The sequence below is a fragment of the Anomalospiza imberbis genome, chromosome 1, assembly GCF_031753505.1.
Source record: "Anomalospiza imberbis isolate Cuckoo-Finch-1a 21T00152 chromosome 1, ASM3175350v1, whole genome shotgun sequence".
NCBI lineage: Eukaryota > Metazoa > Chordata > Aves > Passeriformes > Viduidae > Anomalospiza > Anomalospiza imberbis.
In genome coordinates, this window is record NC_089681.1 from 103,479,736 (window position 1) to 103,504,868 (window position 25,133).

The 25,133-nt window shown below is 37.6% G+C and overlaps 1 long non-coding RNA gene across 1 annotated transcript in view; it reads left to right on the top strand.

The window, feature by feature from the left end:
• LOC137486234 (uncharacterized) overlaps window positions 1-24,098 on the top strand; it is a 45,599-nt gene extending 21,501 nt beyond the window's left edge. Inside the window, exon 3 of the long non-coding RNA XR_011005643.1 lies at window positions 24,069-24,098. This is a non-coding gene — a long non-coding RNA (uncharacterized lncRNA). The remainder of the gene's footprint in view (window positions 1-24,068) is intronic.
• The last annotated feature ends 1,035 nt before the right edge of the window (window positions 24,099-25,133 follow it).

Here is a 25,133-nt window from a genome sequence, read left to right on the forward strand (position 1 = left end):
AAATATTATTAAATATTATTTTAAATAGATATTTATTGCTCTTTGCTCACAATAAGCTTTTGAAACTTGAGGCTATGACATTTTCTTTACAAGATATTTTTCTATTTTACAGCATTTTATTGTTACTATGATGTTCCTCAGGAATGGCTCAAGAATTCCTTTTAGGAATGGCAGCTCCCCATAATGAATGTGTTTCTTAGCTAAAATCTGTGATGTTGAGCAGAAGCTAAAGGTTAGGTCAAACATTGGTGTTATCTTCCTTTGATTTCCATTTGAACTCCAGGGACATAATTTCGAAGCATAGCTTTCTAAATGTGAGGAAGAACTTCTTTACTGTGTGAGTGACTATTCATCAGAACAGATTGCCCATAGAAGTTGTGGAGTCTCCCTCAGTGGAGATATTCAGGAAGTGTCCTGAAAGAATCCTGTACCAGGTGCTCAGGATGGCCTTGCTTGAGCAAGGAGGTTGGAGCAGATGACCCACTGAGGTCCCTTCCAGCCTGACCCATTCTGTGACTTAGGTTTCATACATACTGATCTGACCTCGTCTCTGATAATCTGACTCATTTCCATCAAGTACCAGTATCTTGATGACAAGCTATTTTGAAACCTCTGAATGTCTATTATGTAATGAGTGACCTTCTTTTTAGTCTTTGAATATGCAAATGTTTATAAATTCTCCTTTCCAGATTTTATTCATGTTTGCAGGGTGGTTTAAAACGGGAAACCAAATGCAAAACTTAATGAGAAGCCCCTACTTTTTGATCTGGTTTTGGCCATTATTGGTAACTCATAGTACTGTAACTTTTTAAACCCAGCTTTAAATTGTTAAAGCATGGAAAAGTAGTTTCAAGTTAAAGACTCGCTATTACTGGTAATCTTGGACCTGAAAGTGAATCTAGTACTTGCAAGACCTTCACTGAAGGAAATGGAGAGAAGCAGGGCTTTTTTTTCCTCACAAAACATCATTTTAATGATTTTTATCTCACAGTATAGAATGATAAATAAACCTTCTTTCAGCAAAGAATGAAAATATTATTCTTGCATGCAGATATGTTCTGAAATGCTTTGCTAGTTATGGACAGGCCTCATGTGCTTAAACTTGAAGAGAAATTTCTCAGTATTTGTGATAGGAACAGTGCCAGTAAAAATACAGACACAGGAACACATGCTGTTTGGCTCAAAGGCAAGAAGGAAATAGTGTTCTGCGAGCTTCCAGAGGGAGAATATTTGGGATTTTTTGAAACATAGGAAAACACTGGTTAAAGTCAAATGAGCTGCTAGATAGCAATTAATGGTCCTGTGCAAGCCAACATTCTTTGCCTTTAAAAAAGCAAAGGAAGATCTTCTCTAGTTAATATACCATGACTTTAATAAATATCAAATGTTCTCTTTCTTCAAGGCACATATTGACTTGCTAACCTTCTTCTAATCTGTCTTGATCATTGTCAATATTTACCTCTCCATGAAATAAATACCGGGAAGTCAACAGAGGCCAAATTCATCTCTGTTTTTGAGCTTGTGCCATTTCTTTGCCCATTTCAGTGAAATTCATATACAGCTTGAGAAGAGAAATTAAAACTTGTTATGGAACTGCAGTTATGAAGTTTATAGTAATAATCTTGAACTGTTTAGACCTCTGGCTGTAAGTAGAACTCACATTTCTATAGATCTAAAATAATATTAGATACTTTTGACTATAGGTATTTCTAGGCAAACTGAATATAGTATTGCTATACTTCTAACCAGTTGAATTCCTTACCAAATTAAGTGTATTATACAGTTTATAATTTGGTTCCTTAGATGGCTGGTTCATGAAATGATCACAAAGTATCCTGTGCAAGCATGGACTTCTCTAAAGACTAAATGATTGCGAGCATATTTTTTAAAAGAAAATGTTGGTACTGTTCAGACTAGTGATCTGTTAGGATGCATTCTGCTATAGTTGTCTGTTTTGGAACTTCTGGGAAAACTACTAATTTTGTCTGTCATTGACTTCAGTGTCCCATTATGTTGCTGACTGGGGTGACAGGAAGGGGGCCTTTTGTGGAGTCAAAATCCAGCCTAAGCCTCTTGAACCCTATGCAGATACTGAATCAAGCAGAGCTGAGCTGCAGTATGGTGCTGAGGACAGTATTTCATGCCTCCCTTCTAGCACTGAGCACTCTTGAGTCAGATCTTTTTAATGCCTGGTCCCCATGAAATCTAACTATGTTGAGCTTTTACTGTTGTCTCTTGAAGTTTAGAGGGTGTGGGAGCTGTTGAGACATGTGCTGCCTGTACAGAGCTCAACTCAGATGGTCTTCCCAGATGAACTTGTCTGTCCTCATTGCATCCTTAAACTTTTTTAACTAGGCTTCCAGAGGTCTTGTGAAAATTGTGAAAACCTTAACTATTACAGTATTGTTGCTCAAGGTGAAACATTTACTCCTTGAAAAGTGCTTGCTTGATTTCAAAGAATTTGGTTGTGAGCTAAGATATAGTATGTGTGCATGAAGGGGAAAATGCAGTTTAAAAGTACTTCCAGAAATACAAGTACTGATATAACTTCCTGTTGACTTTGGGAAAGTAGAATGTGAGAAGGAAGGAAAAGAGTTGAAGCATGCAAGAATAACTGTGGAGAATAAAGGGGAACTTGAATTGTGGTCTACATTCCATCTCAAATCCCTCAGACACTGTGGATGTCTGATATCAAACAGTTGTAGTTCATTGTCAGTGGGAAGTCACATAGAGTGTGTCTTTGGGGCTGACTAGCAAACTGCTGCAGACAGGAATTATCAATATTCTAATGGTTTTCATGGTATTTAATAGAGCTGGTTGCATATTTTCCAGCTGAATGTTTTTTCACTTAAGAAAATCAAAACATTTCCTGGGAAATTACCCATTTCATTGAAAATTTTGGGCAGCAGATTGTTGGAACACCTTGTTTCCATTTGCACATCTTCAGGGCAGGAAAGGTTAGATCACAAAAACTCTAGTTTCCTTTCTTCCCAGTTTGAGCCAGGAGGGATTTCCCACTGTACAAATTTTATGTGGCCGAGGAATTGAGGGGAAAAACTTGGATTATCTGCACATGTACAGAGCCATCATGAGTTTGAGAACTGAATTATGTCTTGGGAGAAAACCATGTAAAGATCCAGACCAAATTTGGCTGTATAAGTAGCCCTGTTAATTAGCAGTTTATCTGGACAGTGCTGCATTCCTTGATACTCATTAGTAGAAAATTGTAAAATAAATTATAAAACCCAAAGGGCATTAAATGTCTCTTACCTCAGATACTGAAAACAAGTACTGCAGAAGGAATAGGAACAGGCCATTCATGCTACTGCTTTCTCTTCCTCTGAAATTTCATATCTTATTAAAAACCTTCCCCGTAGGATTATTGGGCTGGATTTATACATTAAAATGAAAACACAGTAGTTATTCTCTTGCCTACAAAACGAAATGGTTAGCATAACTGTATGTTGTTTAGAAAAGTCAATTATACTTCAAATAAGGAGGAGAAAAAAATTTACCAATGTTTTTTGAGACTAAGTCTATGCTGAAATGTGTTGGATAAAAGAGCAGTGATGTAGCTGGGGGGTGCACAGTATTTTGGTGTCTGCCTTTGTGAAGATTTGGGACTGATTGACTCAAACCCCCTGTGAGAGTGGCAGTCCCATTATGTTTGTTGCAGGTTGACTGGTGCAATGTTTGTTTCTGAGGTTATCAGCATGTTCAATCAAAAAACTAATATGTGCATTATTGCTTTGCTAGGTTTTAAGCCCTTTTCTCATTATAAGTATCGATCTTGATTAGAAGCTGTTCTCCAAATGTTTAGTTCCACTGACATGAAATGATTCTCATCATCTCTTCTACCAGAGGGAAGGTATCTTCATTCAGGTTAATTGCTGGTGCCTGATGCTAAATGCAAACACCAGACCACTGCTCGAAGTGAAAATTCAAAACTGGGGGAAAAAACCCACAAAAGCAAAATCAGCTGTCAAAATGTCTTTTCCTTCTGTATTTACCAGAATGGTGAGCTTGCCTTTGGCATTGCAACATGCCAAAGAAAATTGTATTAATACTGTTTTGAAGATATAAAATTTTCAGCTCTTTGTCAGTGAATGTGTATTGTTCTCTCTTTCTACCAGAATGTGGGGGAGGGCAAGACTGTAGCAGACATAAGTGGGTATAGAAATACACAACAATAAGAGCACAATAACCCTGTGCCAAAAGGAGGAATGATGTAGAGTCATGTTTAATTTAGACAAAACCAGAAATCCTGCTATTGTAATCTAAAATATGTTGGTGGACCCCAGTGTCAATGATTGTGATGGAGTGCACGGGCATAAAACTCAAATCAAAATTTGCAGGAAGATTTAGACTTTTCCTACAGATAACTTGCTCAAAAATATTTTCAAAGGCATACGTATGCAAATGTATTATCTATCCAGAGCTTTATTTATGATGATGCTTTGTTTATTGTAATTTTGTTGTGATAAAAGGAAACCTCTGGTAGGTTCAAGATGTCCTGAACTTGTCCAGGCAAGTTTCAAAAAACCCTAGGAATTGCATACCAGATGGACAGGACAAAGCTTTTTAAGGTTACCAGGGATGTGTGACCGAAAAATTTCCAGTTTTGTTTGGTTTAAAATGTTCATAACCTCTAGTAAACTGTCCCCATGACAAATGATCCTTATTTAACATTTGGGTTTTAGTCTTTTTCTGAAATGGTTTCAACTCTGTTTCTTGCTCTTATATCTTGCTATCTACTTGTTTGCTGGATTGAGATCCTCCAACTGTAGGTATCTTGCAGGTAGTTAGAAGTTTGTCTTCTCAGTTAAATAAACTGATTTTCATTTTTAACAGATCAAATATTTTTAATGATTTTCATTGCTCTTCACTGAATTTTTCCACAGTATTTTATTAGGTCCAAATTAAAACCTGAAATATTTTATGGAAAAGTTGAATGCTTCATGAACTAGGTTTTAAAAGAATCCTCAATTAAGTGGTTTGGTTTGTTGGTTACCTGTGCTGAGGAGCTTCTTGTCAGTATTTCCTCTCAGCAGACAAAGTCCAGGAAAAATATGGAGGCTCATTGTGGAGCCTAAATGCCTTGGCCATCTGTGCTCTGTTAATGTTGAATCAGCCATAGTCCAATGGTTGCCTACAAGCCACTTGTCAGATTGAAAATAGCCACAACTTCCCCAACAGGAGGACAAGAACCCATCAGTTTTCTGAACCACTTCAGTTTTCATGGTGGATTGTTTTTTTTTCTTCTATTAAATTAAACACATCATAAATAGATTTTTGAGAGGTGGGAGAGGAACGGAGAAGGTTACTCCAGCAGGGATCCTAAAGGGGGTTTACTGAAAAGTGTCTCTCTCTTTTCAAGGGTTGTATTTATCCCTGTGTTTATAAGAACATGGGTTCAAGCCCCATAAATATGGCATAAGAGAAAGCTTCTGTCCCAGATATTTTCATGAGAGAATTCCCCTTTTGTCTTATCAAAGACTTGAGCTCTGCTGCTGCTGCTCCAACTGAGCAACACCTTGCCCCAGCAGAGCTATCTTTTGTTGCCCTTGGGAGGGAGTGTTCATCATGTACCCACTTACCAACAAGTTACCAAGTGTGAGGGCTTTCATACATTAGATCAGAAAAGGGCTTTAGGTCCCTCAAAACAAAGCAAGAACTCTAAAGTTCTTTGCTGATTGCTGCGTCTTGTGATCATAAAGGCTCTTGGGGCAAGTGTTATTTCTTTTGAAGTCAGATGTCCAATTCATTATGTGGCTATTGTGATATTTGGAAGAGTAATCTGTGCAAAAAGCTAAAAGAACATTAATTTTTAATAACAGGAATTTATTTCAATCTAGCTTATACCTGTTCTCTAAAATACAATAAAATAACCCAAGTTGCATATGCACAATTTCAAGTGCCTTCCATTGTTTATCCCTTGTACGAGAAGCAGAAATTCTACAGCATGCATCTCAAACCTGCATAAACTTATTTACCTTACATCACCAAAAATTTAGCTAAAACTAAGATAAGCGAATACTGTCTTAAACTGAAATATTTTTTTTTACTGATATTCCAAATGATTTTAAACTGTCATTCTTGGTTTGCTTTGTTCAACTCTAAATGGACCTGTAGAAAAATGTGAGATGATGATAAAGTCACTCTTATTCTTTAGGGATTTTTATTTCTTTTTAGAAAGTCTCATTTATTAATGAAGTAGATGGCCACTTTTAAGAGCCAGAATTTAATTGAATAGCGTGGATACTCTTAAGTTTGGTTAAGTCAGAAACTAAGTAGAGGTATGCTTGTGTGTGGCTTCTGGCTGGGGTAGAGTTAATTTTCTTCACAGTGGCTGGTGTGGGGCTGTGTTTTGGATTTGTGCTGAACACATGGTTGATAATGTAGAGAGATTTTGTTACTGCTGAGCAGGGCTTGCACGGAGCCAAGGCTTTTTGTGCTTTCTGTATAGCCAAACTGGCTGGGAAGCTGGGGGTGAATGGGAGACTGAGAGGAGACACAGCCAGGACAGGTGACCCAAACTAAAAAAAGGGACATTCCAGGCCATATGACATCATGCTCAGTATATAAAGTGGGGGGAAGAAGGAGGAAAAGGGAGATGTTCGGAGTGATGGCATTTGACTTCCCAAGTCATTGCTGTGTGTGATGAGGCCCTGCTCTACTGGAGATGGCTGAACACCTGCCTGCCCATGGGAAGAACTAAATGAATTCCTTGTTGTGATTTACTTGTGTACATGGCTTTTTCTTTCCCTATTGAATTGTCTTTGTCTCAATCCACAAGATTTCTGTCTTTTATGCTTCTGATTCTCTCCCCAGTCCTGCTGGTGGGAAGAGTGAGTGAGTGGCTGTGTGGGGTTTGGTTGCTTGCTGGGGTTAAACCACAACAGCTTGGAACACAAAAAATGATTTAAAAATGCACTTTAAATCTTCTGTTTTGAAAAAATTTCAGAGATATCCTCTACTCCTACCATCTTGAATCCCCCTAGAGATAGACTAACAAGACAGGATAAACTTTTAAGGACACACCTCCTTCTTCAATCTCAGTTGTCATTTATCTTGTCATTTGAAATGCTGCATGATAAATCATCTTGTGAAGATGCAATATTTGATGCTCTGCACCTCTCTGTTTTTATAACTTTAATAAAATTTCAGGTTTTGCTGGGAATTGCTTTTCTTTAGTGAATTTCCTGATGTGTTTGGATTTCAAATGTTTTCATTTTGTCAAGTTATATGTGACATTATTCAGGTTCTTGTGAATGACATTAAAATGATTGTTCTTAGGTAATGAAAATAACTCTATTCAAAGAATTAATTTTGGAGAAAGTTTGTTTTTTTTTTTTTTTTTTTTTTTTAAAGTAGAAAATCCCAACCTAAAGCAAACAAAAAATTGAAGAAACATTTGGTTTTTTTGGATATAATTTCCACTATGGAGCATCAGAGTAATACTGAAGTGATCAGTTGTCAGTCATTACACCAGTGACACTGTTTCTAATTTGATTTAGCTTCAGATTAATTGAAACAGGCAGTATTGATTGCTGCTAAAAGAACTGGAAGTTATTTCATATGACAGAAGTCAAATGGGATGGTTTGGAAGATTGAGTCCAACAACTACACAGACATGCCTATTTTCTGTTTTGTATTTGCCCTTGAAGGAAAGAGCCCTATTTGCATTTGTAGAGAGATGCTTCATAGTTGTGTGTTATGCATGATCCAATCTACTGCAGTTTACAAAGGTTTTCTAGTCCTTGGCGGTTCTTGGATGCCATCTTGAAAGATCATATATTTGAACTATCCTTTTTTTCTTATCTCAGAGTTTCTCTTTTACCTATAAAGCCTATACCTTCCTACTTAATCACGTCATATTATGTCACTTGCTGCCTGCCAGAAATTTCAGTCAGAAATAATCAAGAACTGGTTTCTGGATCTTACTTAATAGATTGGGCAAAAAAGCTTATAGCATTAGTACATGTCAATGAATTGATATTGAAAAAATAGGAACATCACCTAACAACACAATTTTATTTAGTTCAGTGAATAGTTGCTTCTTTTCTGGATCAAGCCTGAATTTCACATATGGCAGCCAGGCAGTTCATGGATGCTTTTATCAGGTTCATCCTAAATTATGCTTTTCACTAGTTTTGTTTGGTGTTTGAATCTGAATTAATAAGAAAAGGCTGAACTGGATTTCTCTTCCTTCCTGTAAATAAGGTCAAGGCATGTGTAGATGCAGGAAATTGAGCTACAGGATTTTAATGAAAAACTTTACCTGCAGAGTTAATCTGTGCTAAGAAATTTAAAGTGGGAAGGAGGCTTTCATTTATTTGCCATACCAATCTCTGCAGAAATAACATATACCAGGGAAGCAGCACTGCTTTATTCCCAAAGCACTGCTCAGGTGCTCGAGAAGAGTCCTTGTAAACCTTTGCACAATGCCACACAGTGACTCTCACTGGAAGGAAGGACCCTGACATGTGTGCACACAATCTGCCAGCTTACTTGTTCCACCAGTTTTCCACCAGATTTTGGTTCTGGTTCCTACAATACTGTGAGAGCAGGAGGAATGGCTCAAAATCCCATATTAATTTCCGTGAAGATATTTCATATTTAACTTTATATGCTGCTGTCTTCAAGCAGTCTGAGCACTTTGAGTTTCAGTTAAGATGCCTATAGGGATGGTTTTTCCTGGATTGAAGTGTGGCCTAAAGCATCGTAATGTCCACGTAGAAGGAGCTTTTGTGCCAAATGAAAAATAAATCACAATGAATTGATATATATTCTGTAGCTGCTTCAACCTACCAGTCAGTGCTGGAAAAAGATATCCTGGGTTTTAGAAAGATACTGGGGGTTTGCCAAGCAGTGGCCCCCTAAGGAGGAAGTTTTCATTTCTACTAATGTGCTTTGTGGGGCTTGATACATCTTTTTTCCACTTCCATTGTTTCCAAACATGTTATGTTCATCTTCTAGGTTTCTTTTTAGGAGTCATCACAGTGATATTCATCACTGGCTAGCCTGCACAGATGGACATGTAGCTTCCTATTGCAGGCCAGATTTTAAGTAAAGTTTTTGTCAAGTTTCAGAGTTTAGCAGCCCCCTAGGTTGAGGAGGACTGAGTCACTATTGTTCTCGAGCTGGCTGCAACATGATGACCTCTCTTAAATTTGGAAGGGTGTTTTTTGAAAACAAATGTTTTCAATTTTTTTAAAGGCAGGTTAAATTCTGCTCCAGAATGTTTTCTGTAATCGCTTACCTAGTAGCAAGCCACTCAAAACTCTGCTTTCCCCCCATTCTTGAATCTGTCTCAAAGTAGAATGCTTTTCTATGTAATTTATTTTTTGATTTGGTTATATTAATTGTCAAGTTGCATAATTAAAACAAGCATCCTACTAAAGTGGCAGTCATATACTCTTAACACATCCTCCTTTCAAAGTAGAATAAGTGTGCATATCTTCCCACCAAGTAGTTGACAGATTAGCTGTAGCAGTTGAAGTTACTTCTCCTAGGTGTCCATCCTTTCTGTGAGGAGAGTTGGAGAGACAGAATGTGTCTGTGAGCCTCAGGCTGTTCAGCACGAGTCTGGCAGCCTTGCTCTGACCCCTCAGAAGTGTAAAGCGAGCCGTCAGGGTTTGCACTGATGTGGGAGAATTGAGAATACATTCCCTCTTGCTGACTATGCAGGCAGTGTGGCAGCCTTCCTACAGCCATCGTTACCTGCTCTAGTGTCCTTTGCTGACGAGTATGGATCAGAGACCTAGATTCTTTTAATGTATTTGAAGTTCTACCTGTCTTGAGAGGTTGCTCTGCCAGGACTTGGACCAAGGTCTTTGACATCTTCTCTTAGGTGATAGTATTTCGTTTATGACAGTTTTCATGGACACTTACACAATATTAAACTGCAAATGCCTATAATGAAAGTTTCATAAGTGAGCAGAAATTGGGGGAGAAAGATAACTATCTTAGTATAATATCAATTTACCTACTTTTATAATTTTTCTAGATTACTGGGAAGAGAGCTGTTGAGGGTAGGAATGCATAAGATGTGACAAACATGAAGTGTATTAATATCATACATTGGGTTAATGAAGTAAAGAAGCCTTATTTTTTATTTACTTCTGTGTAGCTAAAACTTTCTACGTTTAAAGGTGATTTCAAGGCTTTTTGCTTTTCTAAATTTGTGTTTTGATAGATTATTAAATAATCTACCTTATGTTTACTGAAATTTGGATGCTTTCTGCTTGACAAATCAGGCTGAAATACAAAGGTGGTGCTTCTAGTAGGCAATTTGCTGTCTAAAGGAAGCAAATTGTCTTAAAAACACTAAAGCTGGAAACAAGGGATAAAACAAGAGATAAAGGCCAAACCAAACCCCACTTACAGCTTCCCAAACAAGATATAAACCCTCTTCTTTTTTCCTTCCCAAAGAATCTTTCATCTTTAGTACCTCTTACTGCCTATTTATTGTTTGCAAGCTGTCAATTATCAGGAATCTTTTCTCCCTGCCTCTCACCAGTATAGTTGGAAAAATGGTCAAGATAATGTACTTAAAGGATTGGAAAGAATTGGAAAGAATTCCAATATAGAATGTAGACGAACTTTCCTGTTTGAAGCTGCATATCTGTATCCTTTCCAGATGTGGATAGATCAGTGTTACCTTGAAAGACTGTTTTGCTGCAACCCTCTTCTTGCCTTTCAGATTATGTGCTTATTGTGACTCATGTCACAGTTCTTGATTGAGAGGTCTGTTTTGCTGATTACATAGAGAAGTAGTCCAGAGCTCCTAATCCATTTAAATTGCTTGTAAATGACTCACCTATTTTGTCTCTTGCTTCTACTATTGTGTAGTACTTTTTACTCTTATGTCAAGGTGAGCTATTTCCTTATGTGCTAAGAATGGGCTCACATAATCCCACAAAGTATAATGAGAGCATGGCACTTAAGTAGCTACTGAAACTTTATTATAGGATGTGCATGGATTTCTATTAGACAAACCTCTCAATTACCAAGTTTTTTCTTAATTCTCTTCTTCTGCATTATCATGCAATTGTATCAGATCCAGAGGACAGCTGTTTTCAGAAATTATGGGGCTGTCTTGATCTTCACAGTGGGACCGTCTGTAGTGAGTCTCTTGTCAAATTTTGTTTTCTGGTCCCTATTGTGTCTGGGTTGGTTGTTGGATTCCACAATAATTTTTGTGTTCTACTATGGCATTAAGTCTTTTTGAGAGGAAGCTGACCTTCTTTCTCTGTGCTTGCTGAATGTGAAATTGTAGCAGTAGTAAAACAGTTTAGCTGAAATGATGCAGTGGGTTGAAGCCACTGAAGTGATGCATTTCTATTCCTTTTTTTATTCTTATCTACCCTTTCTCTATCCTTGGGCCCTACTCTGGGCTGGTATAGTCTTGGGTATTCCTTGTAACAGGATTTTTTTATCTGGCTTTTTTATGGCTTTACCATAAGCTAATTGAGCACAATAACTCGGAAGAAATATGGTCATTGCATGTGTTGGGTTAGTTTCCTGTTGGATTGATGAGGTGAATTCTTTTCCCACACAACTGCAAAAGCATTAAGAGTTGGGAATAATTGTCCAATAGGAAAAGTAGTAGAGGTATATTCCTTCTAAATCTCTTTCATCTCTCTATGTGTAAGTAACATAGATAATGGCATTTTTTTCTATTAGCAACACTGTCATCATTTAACCCCAGCTGCCACCTCAGCCCCACACAGCTGCTTGTGCTTTTTCTCCAGTGGGATGAGGGAGAGAATTGAAATGGCAAAAGTGATATATCCTTGAGATAAAGACAGTTCAACAGGTAAAAAAAAAAGCCATGTGTGCAAACAGAGTAAAACAAGGGATCCATTCACCACTTCCCATGGGCCAGCAGGTGCTCAGCCATCCCCAGGAAAGCAGGGCTCCACCACATGTTACTTGGGAAGACAAATGCCGTCACTCCAAATATGTCTCTCAATTTTTTCTTTCCCCCCAGCTTTGTATGCAGAGCACAATGCCAGTCGGTCAGCTGTCCTGGCGGACCCTTCCCAGTTTCCTGTGTATCCCCCAGCCAACTCACTGGCAGGGCTGTGGGAGAAGCAGAAAAGACCTTGAGCATGTGTAAGCCCTGGTTATCAATAACAAAATAACTCCTATATCATCAACACTGTTTCTGTCTCAAAAGCAAAATGAAACTCAGCCCCATACTATCTACTGTGGAGAAGATTATCTCTATCCCAGCCAAAACCAGCACAAAAACTAAGGTGCTCTCTTTTTGATGTTGTTGTTTGTTTTTTTTTAATTTTTATTTTTATTTGGGTTGGAGTTTTTTTCATTTGGCTTTATTTTCATCAGTGTGCTTTTTTTAAATCCAGTTTGTTAGCATCTAATCAGAGATGGGGTTTTACTTTCCCCTTTATGAGCTACATGCCTTACCTTAGATAATTGCTTGTGCCTGTTATTAGCTGAGTAATAGAAGACCATAACATTGATTTTAATAGTTCACTATACCCTGTGTGGACCTTGGGAGACTAAAAAGGCTATGCTACTTGAGCATAAAAAAGAAAAAATAAAAGTCAGTTTCATTGTATCGGATGAAAACTGCAAAGAATGTATATATTTGCAGCATTAGGTAGTTGTTTTCTTAATGTAGCTTAAATTTATTTTATGTGTAGTTCCCTGTATTAAGAGTAAAATTTTATTTTGGAAATGTTTTGATTATTTTGATAACTTTGTTTTTATACCTTTGTTTTGAACTGATAGTAAGGAAGATCAAAGTTTCCTAAAGGGAAATTTTAAACATCATAACTGCATCTGAATCAGCAGAACTTTTCAGTTTCCCATTTGCTTTTTTCCTGTGTTATACGTAAAAGTTGATTCCAAAGGAAGATAGAAACACAGTTCTGCAACTGTTAAAACAATTTATTAAATCTGTACATGGTTCTACAAGCTCAGTCTTCTGATCTCTGGAACAGGCACATTCTCCCCATTTCTAGTGTCATTTGAGGCAACACTGGAGATGCTTGAGAATTATCAGGACTTAGCTCACCTCAACTAGAAAGGAGCTTGGAGTTGGTAAGCAGGAATGTGACTCCATGTGTTAAGGCAACTGCTCTCAGGAACAGATGCAGCCTCTGCAGGAATGGGCAGGCTGACCAGCGCTATTCACATCAGCTGGCATGGGCATGGGATGCCTGTCTCTCTTACCTCCCTCCTCTGCCAAGTGCTGGCCAGCAGTATCCCTGGGGCCTCGGGATAAATCTTGCACTTGTTTAATAGTATTATCAATTTAATCCAAATTTAGGAACTGCTGTAACACTCTAAAACTTGATATCTCTGCTCCAGGCTTTTCCAGGTACATTATAACTGAATTTGTTAATCAGTGACAAAATACATACTTTTTTTTTTTTTTTTAGTTGTTTTGTTACTTAGAAGTAAATAAATAAAATTCACATCTTGGTACTACCTTGATTTCCATTGACAAGTATACTTATTAATGTATGCTTTAAAAACCTTTCCTTGTTTAAGGGCTAAAAGGTTAATAACTGAACCCAGAACTGTCTCCAGTGAGTCAAGCTCAATATTCGTGAGCCTATTGAAAGCAATCTGCTCCAAAGAAGCTAATTAGAGAGAAGTATATGGATTTCCTGGGTGATACTGTCTATATGTTGTCATACATACTATGCAATTCCTCCCGCAAATTTGGAAAAATCATTTAGTTGTGTGTAGCTCACTTTCCCTTTTGCTGACGGTGGAAATCAAAATACATCCCCCTCCAAAATCTCAAGATGGACCTGATGTGATTCGACAGCAAGGATGCTGTGGTACTGGTAGCTAAGTAACTTTGCTAATAAAAATGGTACTGTCAGTTTCACCAGCTTCCTGTGGTTCAATTGATGACTATTGGCTGGCTTGGATGGCACAAAGTATGAGAAAGCTATATTTATTTATTTAAGGATACTTAGTTGATGCTGGTAATGTTAAAGCAAACATGCTTTCCATCTGTGTCTTTATTTATATTTAAAGTCACATTTTTCTTACTCTGGTGGATTGTTTATTTTGAACTTCAGAGTGGTAGTTGAGGAGCCATTGTTGTGTTTTAGTCCATGCAGAATGGAAATGTTTCTTCATTACATAGAGGGTGACAGTGTGACCTCGGACCCAGATGTAGATGACCTTGAATTTAGAAACAGGTGAGACGAAAGGTCTGATTTCAAGACTCAATCTGTGTTGTGTAGGCCACATCGATTTGCAAGTCTCAGTGTTGACAGCAGTTTCCAAATTATTAGTTACATACTTAAAACCTTATTTTGTGGAAACTATGATAGCACATGTTACAATTTTGAACTTGCTTGATATCACTCAGGGGATGGGTCATGTGAACCCGTGGTGGATCAGATCTGATGTGGAGTTCCCTGGAATCCGAGCCCATTAAGGACACCATTTAAGACTTTGGCTTCCAGTATAAATATGTATAAGCGTTCCAGTAAAAATGCTTATCACCTACTCCTCATGCTCTTGGCCTGAGACCTGAAAAATATCTGCTTCTGTGAGGAATATTAAGGCTGCAGGTAATAATTGTGTTTACACATCCCTGCTAGATAAGGAAGTGGTTTTCTTTCAACAACGTCTTGACTGTTTCAGAAGCTTTCCTAATTCTTCTTTGCCTTCCTTGGAACTATGTTTTAAGATAATCCGATTCCTCATCTAAGCCCCAAAACATTAGAGCTAAAAATAGGTGCTGAGAAAAAGGATTTTATTTTTTGTTGTTTTCCTTTAAAGAAAAAGGTAGCACAGAATATCCAGGGGGTAAAGGGAGAAATATTTCCAACATCGTCATCTGCCTTCCCTTTGTATGAGGTGGTGAATGTGAAAATCCAAGTAATTAATCAATGTGAACATTTCAGATTCATCATTGTTATTGTGCACCTGTGCCAAGCAACATTGTGCTGATTCTGGGCAGAAAATAATGCATCATATTCATTAACTACCTCTGGTTTTTGTGCTTCATTTGCAGAGCAGCGACCAGGGAGAAGGTGGGATTTTCGTTTGTGCTGAACCAGTGTTGCGCAAATCGAGTAGAGACTTTGGCTAAAGATCTAAGCTCTGGGCTTTTATCCCTTTGTGGCTTAAACCTTTAACATGAATAGAAGCTGTACCTGAGCACTGATGGTCATTTACTCAGTCCTATGTACTGCACTGTTCTTGAGAATGTGTTTTTAAACAAGTTGAGTAGGTGGCAGCTTGCATATAACTAGGAAGACATTTAGTGGCATATAGTTTCAGAGTTTATCTTCCTTTAGTATTTTGGAGATGAGTCTGGCTTCACAAGTGGTTACTGGAAGGAGAGGAGGTCTTGGAACATGCATGTGGAGTTGATGTATTCCCCCTGATTTGTAAGGTGCCTGAGAATTCCTTCTGCCCAGTGATTATTAACATCTGCTGAGATGTCTCACTTGTGCTTGCTGTGATTGCATCTCTGCTTTCATTGCTGACTGGAGTATACAGCTGTTGGATTTATTTAGATATCAGCCTTGTCTAAGCAAATGTTTATTTTGTTGGTATTAATTTTCCTGACAACATTTTGTGTGTGTCAATTACAGAACAAAGAAAAAAAAGAAACCTGAAAAAGCCTAAACAAAAATTGACAAACTTCTGAAGCTTTTTTTTTTTCTTAATGTGTTGTGTGCTGGTCTAGATATGGGAATATTATTTTACATCCTTTTGTGTCAAACAATTTAACAGGAAAAAAAAATTGAGACTCTTCAGACAGTGCTAATTACAAATTGCCCTGGAGAGTGTTGAAAATAATGGAACATCCATGTACTGGCATCAATAATAGTAATATGTAATTATACAGTACTACTTATTTGTTGTGAAATAATGGGAATCCCTGCCAAATGTGAAAGAAATAATTGGAGGTTCTGAAAGATCAGCAAAGTTTTCTGTTCAGAACTGCCATTTCATGCATTCATACAAATGAAAATTTTTTGTTTGTTTTGAAGTTTCTCACAAGTCAAAATTCAGAATTTTGGCCTGCTTTTATATTCTGATACTTGGAACAATCTTTTATAGAATAAGACAGATGTTCAAGTTCTATATATTCTTATGTTTGGATTATTAGACTTCTGTCTAGATAACACAATGAAGGATATTAGGAGTTCTTATTCCAACAGTATGCATGGTTACCAATTAGCATTCAAATTCTCTGAATGCATGACAGGGTGTTTATTCACTTCTTTTTTGCCATTAGAGTTTAGGCTGACTCAGGTATCTATTCACAACTGTGTTTAAAAATAGGAGAGAGATACTGGGGTGTGACTGCCCGATAGAATTAATGAACTGCACATGGAGTACAAATAAATAATAAAGATAAGGATTTAATAAATCCTGAAGAGAATCAAAGAAAAATCCCTTTCTCCTGTAGCTCCTCTGCTTTTGAGTTGTCCACCTTATAAATTGTCTGTAGAGGCTGTCATACTACTTTTCCCTACCTTGTATGTTGCAGCTGGTTTTTAACTACAGGCATTTGCAATGTCAGCAGCTCTGTCAACTTGGCCAAGTGAAATATCTTGAGTGCTCAGTGTTTATATGAAGGCTTGACTGTTACTGGTCAGCTGCAGTGATGTACACCAAATGAAATTAAAGGAATCATTCTGGAACTTTATCCTTCTCCCTAAGCCCAAAGTTACATATCCCAACCATAGCCAAAGCCATCAAAAAGCAGCGTAACAACTATAATAATTTCACATATGGATTGGTAATATAAGCTATTGCTCTTGGTAGAACTGATAATTAACTGGAATGGCAATATATGGTCTTACCGACCTCATTTATGAAGTGGTGCTTGCCATTAAAATTAATAGGAGCTGAGGGGAATTGATGAATGTCAGAAAGTTCAGATGAATCTGGAACACCTTGTGCTGATACAGTACCACCCAAAGTATTTTACTAAACTTGTCACTCATCAACATGTCAGTCATACACATAATGGATATGCATTTTTGTTGACACCTCACTGCATCTATGGGAGGATAAGAGATGGTTATGTCACACAGTCATAGGCTGAGAGATTACTGTGTCAATATGAACTTTGTGAGGACGTGAGGCATGCAGAAAAAGAAATTATTCAATGATGTGTGTGATGTATTTCAGCCTCATTTTTTGTGTGTTTTTTCTTTTTTTTAAGAACATCAAGAGTTACCTGTGTTTGGCTCCATTGGTTAGAACAAGGTTGTAGGTCTGATCAAGGTTGTGGGTTTGATCTCCTTATAGGCCATTCTTTCAAGAGCTAGACTTGAAGATCCTTGTAGGTCTCTTCCAGTGCAGAATATTCTGTGATTCTGGGATCATTGTTCCTTGGAGGATTCTTCCTCACAGAGAAAGAAAGAGAGAAGATGGAAGCCTCTGTTCTAGCAGATAGAACTAACACACTTTTCATGGAAAGTGTTGTCAGACTGGTGTCAAATTGCGGTTCTACCACTTTGTCCTGTTCTTTGTTTGATCCTGCTCTAGCCTGCAGCAGAGTTGGGAATAAACAGATTTGGCCCAAGACAAAGTGTTGTAGCTAGGGAGACCTAACATGGAAGCTGAGAGAAACAGGGTCTTGATGAAGCGGTGCAGTACTGCCAATACCCGCTTCTGTGTGCTTCAGGATGCCCTGGGCTTTGGTAGAGTTTCTACCTCTTTGCAGCTCTGAGAAAGTTTAATCTCTTAAACTGTCTAGACTCCTCTCCTGTTGGACTAGACCAGTCAACCTCATTCTATCATGGGTATGCACTGAGCCCAAGTGCTTAGTCTGTTATAATAAATTATTTAGATTAATGCTTGCTGTGTTTTGAGAGCTGCTTCTTTTCCCTCTTCACCTTCTTCCCCAAGATATTTGCATTCCATTCTCTTGTGGTGTCCTAAGATCTAGCCACTGGGAATCAAAGTGAATTAATATAATGCAAAGAAATTGAGTACTGCAGTTTTGGAAAGAGTATCTTACCATAGGAACTCAAATTGCAGCTTTTTAACATGCCTTGAGGTTCTTCATATCTTATCTGAACATGTCCTTTTTAATGTGGCAGTGTTCCAGAAGTATTTTCTGCTGGGTCATTTTTCTTGCCTAATTTTCTTGCTAGTTGTTCTTGCAAATCTTTGCTTGTGGTTTTGACTGATTTTCCTAGTCAGAACAAAATTTTGCTCTTAAACACAGACTGAATTTCTGCACAAGGTGACAAACTCCAAAACTGCCACCATAGGTTTGTTTCCACCTCTATCCCTTGCAGGTCCTTGTACTACTGATTTCATGAGATGAGTCATTGCTTGAGATGCAGTCAAAATTCCAGATTTGAAGCCTTGATGGCTGTCAGATTGACTTTTATTCAGGTGTCTGAAAGCCAGGCAGCTGGCTAGAATGCTGTGTAGCAGAGGAGTCTTAGAGCTAGTATTCGGTACAAATAACAAAGCAGAATATATAATTTTTTATAAACTCCACACTTCCCTCCTGCCCTGTGCAAAGACAACAGTATTGTCTCTTTTGTGCTGCTTAGTGTCCGTCCCTAGGATGCCTGACAACAACCCTCTGCATCCCTACTACCCAGCAGCTTTTTGGCTCTGAAGAAACTTTGTGTGCACATCATTAGTTGTCATTTTGTGAAAGGGCTTTCAGGACTGTTGTCTAAAAGCTGAGGGTTTAACTACTGCTCTTAACTGTCCTTACCACACAGCTAAAAATGCCTTCATGGAAAAAAAAAAGTTACTATTTTAAATTTTTTTTTCCCTAAAGAAAGAGGAATTGAGATGCCATCTGTAGTAATTCTGGCTCCCATTCAGCTCCTTTAAATGAATGCCAAATTAACAGCAGCACTTCTTTCTCCCTGCTTCCTTCTTATCCCATAGCACTCTTTCTAAGGTTCATCCAGAATCCTTGAGTAGGCAGGGAGTATCACCTCTGCAAAAACTTCAGTGGGAATTTTTCATTTATTTTGTGTTTATCCTCTGTGGCTGTTACAGCCCTAGTGTTTTATTCCTATGGTTTGACCTCCCTTCCCTAAAGGGAGGGCACAGCTTATCTGGGAAGGTTGGACAGAAAAATGTGTTTTCTGCTCTGATGCATTTTTTTAGTAACTGGTCATGAGTACCGTTGTCCCAGCTTTATGGGAATACCTGGCACTGGTCTCCACATTTCCATTATTTCCAGCATCAACCTTTTTTTTTTTTTTTTTTTTTTTTTTTTTTCCCCATAGATCTCTCCCTGGGCCAGTATCTTCACCTTCCTGATACCATGTTTTCATTTTAAGGCCCCATGTCTTGGCGTGATATCTTTTTAGCTGGGAATAACCTCCCAGTTTCTCCATTCTAAAAGGAGTATGTACAGAAGCACAGCAGAGGAGCAGCCTCTTAATTGGTGGGTTGATCTCATGTTTCTTTATTAGCAGTCCATACTTGCAGCTAGCAAGTATCAGACTTCTGCTTGAGAGTTCAGGAGGTTAGTTTTGAGCATTCACCCATGCACTGACACACAGTCTTCTCCTGCCTGTTCATGCTCATTATTTCATCTCATTTTTGCAATGACTGCAGCTGTTTAACTTTCTGCACCCTGTTGGATGCACCTCAGTTGGACTGTGTATCAAAAGAAACAGAACCTAATATTTTAAAGGCATATTTTTTAATGTTTAATAATTTTGATTATATATGTTAGTTTGGCATAGGACAGAAGATGTTTTTGAGGTGGTGGGTGATAGAGTGGCCATGTAGAATGTATTATTTCTGCTGAGTAGGCTGCCTCTGTTTGGAAGAGAAAATTTAGTTACAGTGTGTTTAATTCTAAACTGTGGTTTGCAAGGCTAACACAAAGCTACTGGCTCATGTGAGCACATACCATACAATCCAGACTAGCTCACATTGCTGCCTGTACATTTTCCTGTAACAATAACATTAGCTAAAACTCTCCTGAATACTTTAAAATTTCTCTGCTCTTTTTCCATTTGAACAGAACGCGTTCCAAGTGGTTTTTTTTTTTGGGTTTTTTTTTTTTTTTTTCAATTAATTTGGGGATAGGGTAGGGGAAAATATCTTGCTGTTTCTGTAGCAAAAGGCTTAAGTGGTACAAAGGAGAGTGGAGTAAAGCTCTGAATTCTCCCACAGAGGCTTGTTTCATAGCCTATTACTATGACAGAAAGTGTTTTGCTCCAGTTCTTGTGAAGCATGGTCTGGGTTTTGTGATCAGCATTGTCCCAAAGAAGCACAACTGTTTAGGAAACGTATAGATAGCAATTTGGTCTCCAGTGTAGCAGAGGCTCATCTGTTAATTGCTTTGAAGATTAAAGTCAAGACCTTGAACTGGCATCTGAAACTGCCTTTAGAGATAAGCCCCAGCTGTGAACTTCCATCATCTCTGTCCCAAAGCCTTTGGTATTTAGAGGATAATAGATAAGCAGGATATCGAGGGCAGCATCTAACTGATGTACAAGATTTGTATTATGGAGACCTGAATTGTTATGGGGGCAAAGCCAGGTGTCCCTGGATAACAGATCTAGGGAGCTCTCCAGAGATGTCAGCAAATTAAAAAATGTGTGTATGTAAGATCAGATAGCCACATGAAGTGACAAGTCAATCAAGTATTGATAACATCCACTACATTTATAACAGCCACTCCAGTTTGCTGATTAAAATTATATGATTTTTTTTTCTTGTATATTAAGAATAATCTAAAGGGATATCTTCTAAGGTGGGTGTCTCACTTTCTCTCACTTGGTATTGCACCACTCTGCTCACTTCCCTGACTTCCTGTGTCCTCTCCCCAAGTCAATTTGGACTGAGTTGAAATCCTCTGCCTAATGAAGTGAAACATTTTATTCTGCAGTTGTTTAACCATTTTGTCATAACCTCTCTTTTTTCTAGACAGTTTCATTTCAAAATGTTTCTTTTTTTCATGTTAAAAATATTGAAGAAAAATGCTTCTGGCAAGTTAAACAATTTGTTTAGAGATCTTTAGAAATAACTGAATTCCCTGGTAGCTTTAGTTCCATCACTCAAAATGTCATTTCTCATCAAGAGCAGCTCCATTAGTCAAGTATGATGCAAGCAAATAGGAATGTTTTCAGAGATACTCTACTGTCAGTGTGTCAAAGGCTGTTTTGGATATGATGCTTGTTAAGAGAGCCCTGTGGATGGCATTTGTTTTTATGGCATTTGAGAGCAGTGCCTAAAGAATAGTTGTTGCACTTGGCCACCTAAAGGGACAAAGCTGCAGACACTTCATGCACCGTGGAGTCTGTAGCATGTTGCTAAATGGCAGAAAATTAGGATGCTGTGAGAAAAATAGTGGCAACAAATTTAATTGGGAAGGGATATATTTCAGAAGAAAGTAAAGCATTGAAAGGTGAGGAAGATAGAGGTGACCAGTAGAGAATGATCAATATAAATGAATTAAGATGCTGCATAGCTGGTAAAGGAGATGAACAAATTATCATCACTGAGAAGTCTGAAAAACTAAGAAATACAATTAGAAACACTTCTGCCAAAACAAAACCAAAGGCCTCAGTCTATTTTGGCTGTTTCTACTCCTATCTAATTCCTCCCTAGGTTTCTTTTTCTAGGATTACCTTTCTTGAAGTTCACTTTTCCTTTTAACACTAGTGAAGTAGTCCAGTGTGGGATATGATCTGCCTGCCTCATGGGTTTGGGTAATAGAATCTCTTGCACTATTTGCACAGCCTGGCCTGGGACATCAAACAGTGGAGTTATCCTTCTTGGGGCTTTCTTGCTTGGTTTTATGTCCTAATGTAACCACCAGCATTGCTCAGCTTGGAGAAATGCAGGAGCCCAAGGGAAAACCCTTCAGACAGCCACAGGTCCTTCCAATTTGCAACCAAGGGTGAAGGTATTAGGGAGATGTGGAAATAGCTTTGGAGTCCTGGTTGTGTTAAAGGAGATCATTTGAGCACCTTGTGAGGGTAAAATGAGCTCTTCCATATTATAGGAGGGAAAGACAGGAGGAGTAAGAAGAAGAAAGGACTTAAGTTTCAGAGCTCTTAACCAGCTGCTGGGGAGCTTTCTGAAAATGATGCTAGGAAAGATAAGTGTTTCCCTTTTGCTCAATGAACAAAATCTTCTGTTCTCTCTCTCTCTCTCTCCCCTGCCCCCTCATTCCCACTGCTTATTGTGCTATATAAAGTAGATGTGGTTCTCTGCTGCATCCTAGCCCTGCAGCTGGTGCTCTATTTTGAGAAGTGAGATGAAGAGTGAAAAGAAGATACTATGATTTGGTTCAATTTGCAACCCCTCTTACCAGCTCAGCTGGGGGTCTCCGAATGGGCCTTTTTTTTTTTTTTTTTTTTTTAATTACTTTGTGTGGCTGTAAACAGAAATCATTTTTTATTAATTAATTTTTTATTTTATTAGATGTATACATACTGACCCTGTAGGTAATGGCTATCCTGTGACATGAACCAGGCACAAATGGAATTCTGATTAACTTCAGGATGCTACAGATAACATAATGCTTGATATTTGTTTTCTTTGTTGCAAAAACTGAGTACCAAGCACATGTAGAAATTGTTTATGAGAAGAGGAATACAGGGCAACCTTACAGAGCATGGTAATGCTTCTTTGATCAATTTTTATCATGAGAATATCCTAAGAGTTAAGTTTCAGTAAACATTGCTTGCATTTAGGAGAGGTGTAAGAGTGGTCTTTCATACAGGGATCTGCTGGGTATGTTAAAATTATCACTTCTGCAGAAGCAATTGGTATTCCCTTGTTTATTGGCAAAAATAAGTCTCCTTATCTTTAGACATGGGTAACATCTGGACTAATGTGAGAGAAAGACTCAGGAATGTCTTAGTTACCGTGCTATTACTGTTTATCTTAGTATTTGTATTAATTCTGATTTATCTTATTTTAGAAAGGTAAAATGAGCTTTCTTTGTATGTGTGAAGAAAAATATTGTTTCTGCCTGAGCCCATGCCAATTAAATGTGTTTTTTATCTCTACACAAAATTATGATACACAAAAGATCTTGAATACTACAACTCCAAATGCTGCATATCATACTCTTACAATAATCTCCCCATAGAACCTGTAAGAGCAAGGCATCCTAGGGCAAATATATGTAATATGATAGCCTCTCTGCATTTCAAATACACTTGAATTAGGAAAATCTTTGTAGATGCTGTGAACATGCTTCTGCAATCAATATATATGTATCCTTAGCAAATTTATTATGGAAGTCAGATGCTGAAAAAAAAATTCAAATATTTCAGACAACAGCAGGTTTAAAGCAATATAAGCAGCATGAGTTTTTGGAGGGGTGTGATGGGTGTCTGAGCTAAATTTGGACCATATCAGCTTATGGATAATCATAATTTAGGTGATAATTTTACAGTCATCTTTGAAAGTTGCAGCTTTAAGCTTCAGTGCATGATGTCTTGTCACGATTTCTTTAGCACAAAAGTAACTGTGGGCACAAGGCTAATCATACATTTTCAATTAGGCAAATGTATTTGTGACTTCTTTCAATCAAAAAATGTATTTCTAAATAGCACAGTGTTGTTTTTTAAAAATAAAAATTGAATGCAAGTTATTGACTGGATAGATACTCAAAGGATTGACATTGCTCTTACATTGATCATAGAGGTGTACAAACCAACAACGTCTTTCTAGTTTGAGCAAAGCTGCTATGCCAGTTGAAGTTTTCCCTTACGGTGGGAAAACAATGGGTGGTGGGTGGTGGTCTTTTAACCACATAATGTGGATACTTTGCTGGGACAGGTCTTGAGGTGATTTTTAGCACCCGCATCTCTCATTGACTTAGGATAGATCAGTAGGTAATACAGTAACCTGCAGTATCAGCCTGTTGGAACTGAGCAGAGTTTAGTGAAATATCCTTTGAAATCTCTTTTGAAAGCAGCTGTTTTTTAGAAGGCTTAAAATACTTGTTATAGATAGCTTGTGACATTCCCATCCATCTTGTGTGTGATCAAAATAAATTAAGAACTGTAAACAAAGCAAGAACATTCAAAGATAATGACTCAATAATATTGCACTGATTTTTCTCTTCTATTCCTTTCTGTCTTCAGGCTACAAAGCTGGAATTTGCTTAAAATTGAGTAAGTCTCTAAAAATGAAACAAATTTTAACAAAAGTATTTTTGTTTTGGAAGCAACAATGTCAGTGTATTGGAGGGAAATAGCTTTATTCTGAACTGATTAGAGAGAACCTGAAGTTTCCCACTCTGTATAAATCCTAAAGGTTAATTACAGGTGTCAATGTTGCATTAATTTTGCCCTTCCCAAAGACACTTGAAAGTGTGATTCTCACTAATGCTTATCTACAATCTTGGGCCCATTTCTGCCAACAAAAAATTTGCACAGATGCATTGATTACAGGAGTGTCAGCAGCATAAAGAATGCCCAAAAGTTGTAGGCCATTATGAATGATACTGCTAAATTAAATTTAAAAATTACTTACTATTTAAGCAAAGCAAAGAAAAATAATCATTCTGTATCAACTTCCTAGAAATTGCAACATAGTAGTCACACAAGTCAACCCCCAACTTTCTTAGTTTGGTAACCAAATGTTTGGATGCTCTCCAAACATTGTTGGAAGTTGTTTGACCCATATAATTGAACTGGAAGATCTGAATATTATAAGAGTCTCTGTTTTTATTGAGTCTTGAGTCTAAGCACTAAAATGAGAAGATAAAAAATTTAATATGAAAGGCAAGACAAGTTTGGTGTTCTTAGGTATCAAATAAGCTGTTCTTGGGTTAGAATTTGAGTGATTTCTTGTCTGAAAAAGCAGAACAGATCTAACAGGGTTGCTTTGCATTGTTTCTGAGTTGATGACATTAGTCTGTTTTGAAAGAGAGAGGATGAAAATATTGATAATTGATTAATTGCTTAAAATTTGGGCCATATCAATTCATACTAGAAATTCTAATTCACCAATTACCACCAGCTGTTTAAAGGTTATTATCTGTTACCATTTCCCATAATGATACTCACTATTTCAATCTAGTTCTTTAAGCAATCACTTTTTCTAGTGCCTTAAATTAACTGGCATTTTGAGGTTTTGATTATCCATACCTGATTTCATGTACATATTTTTATTTTCTCACTCTCCCCAGAAATTAGCTCTAGACT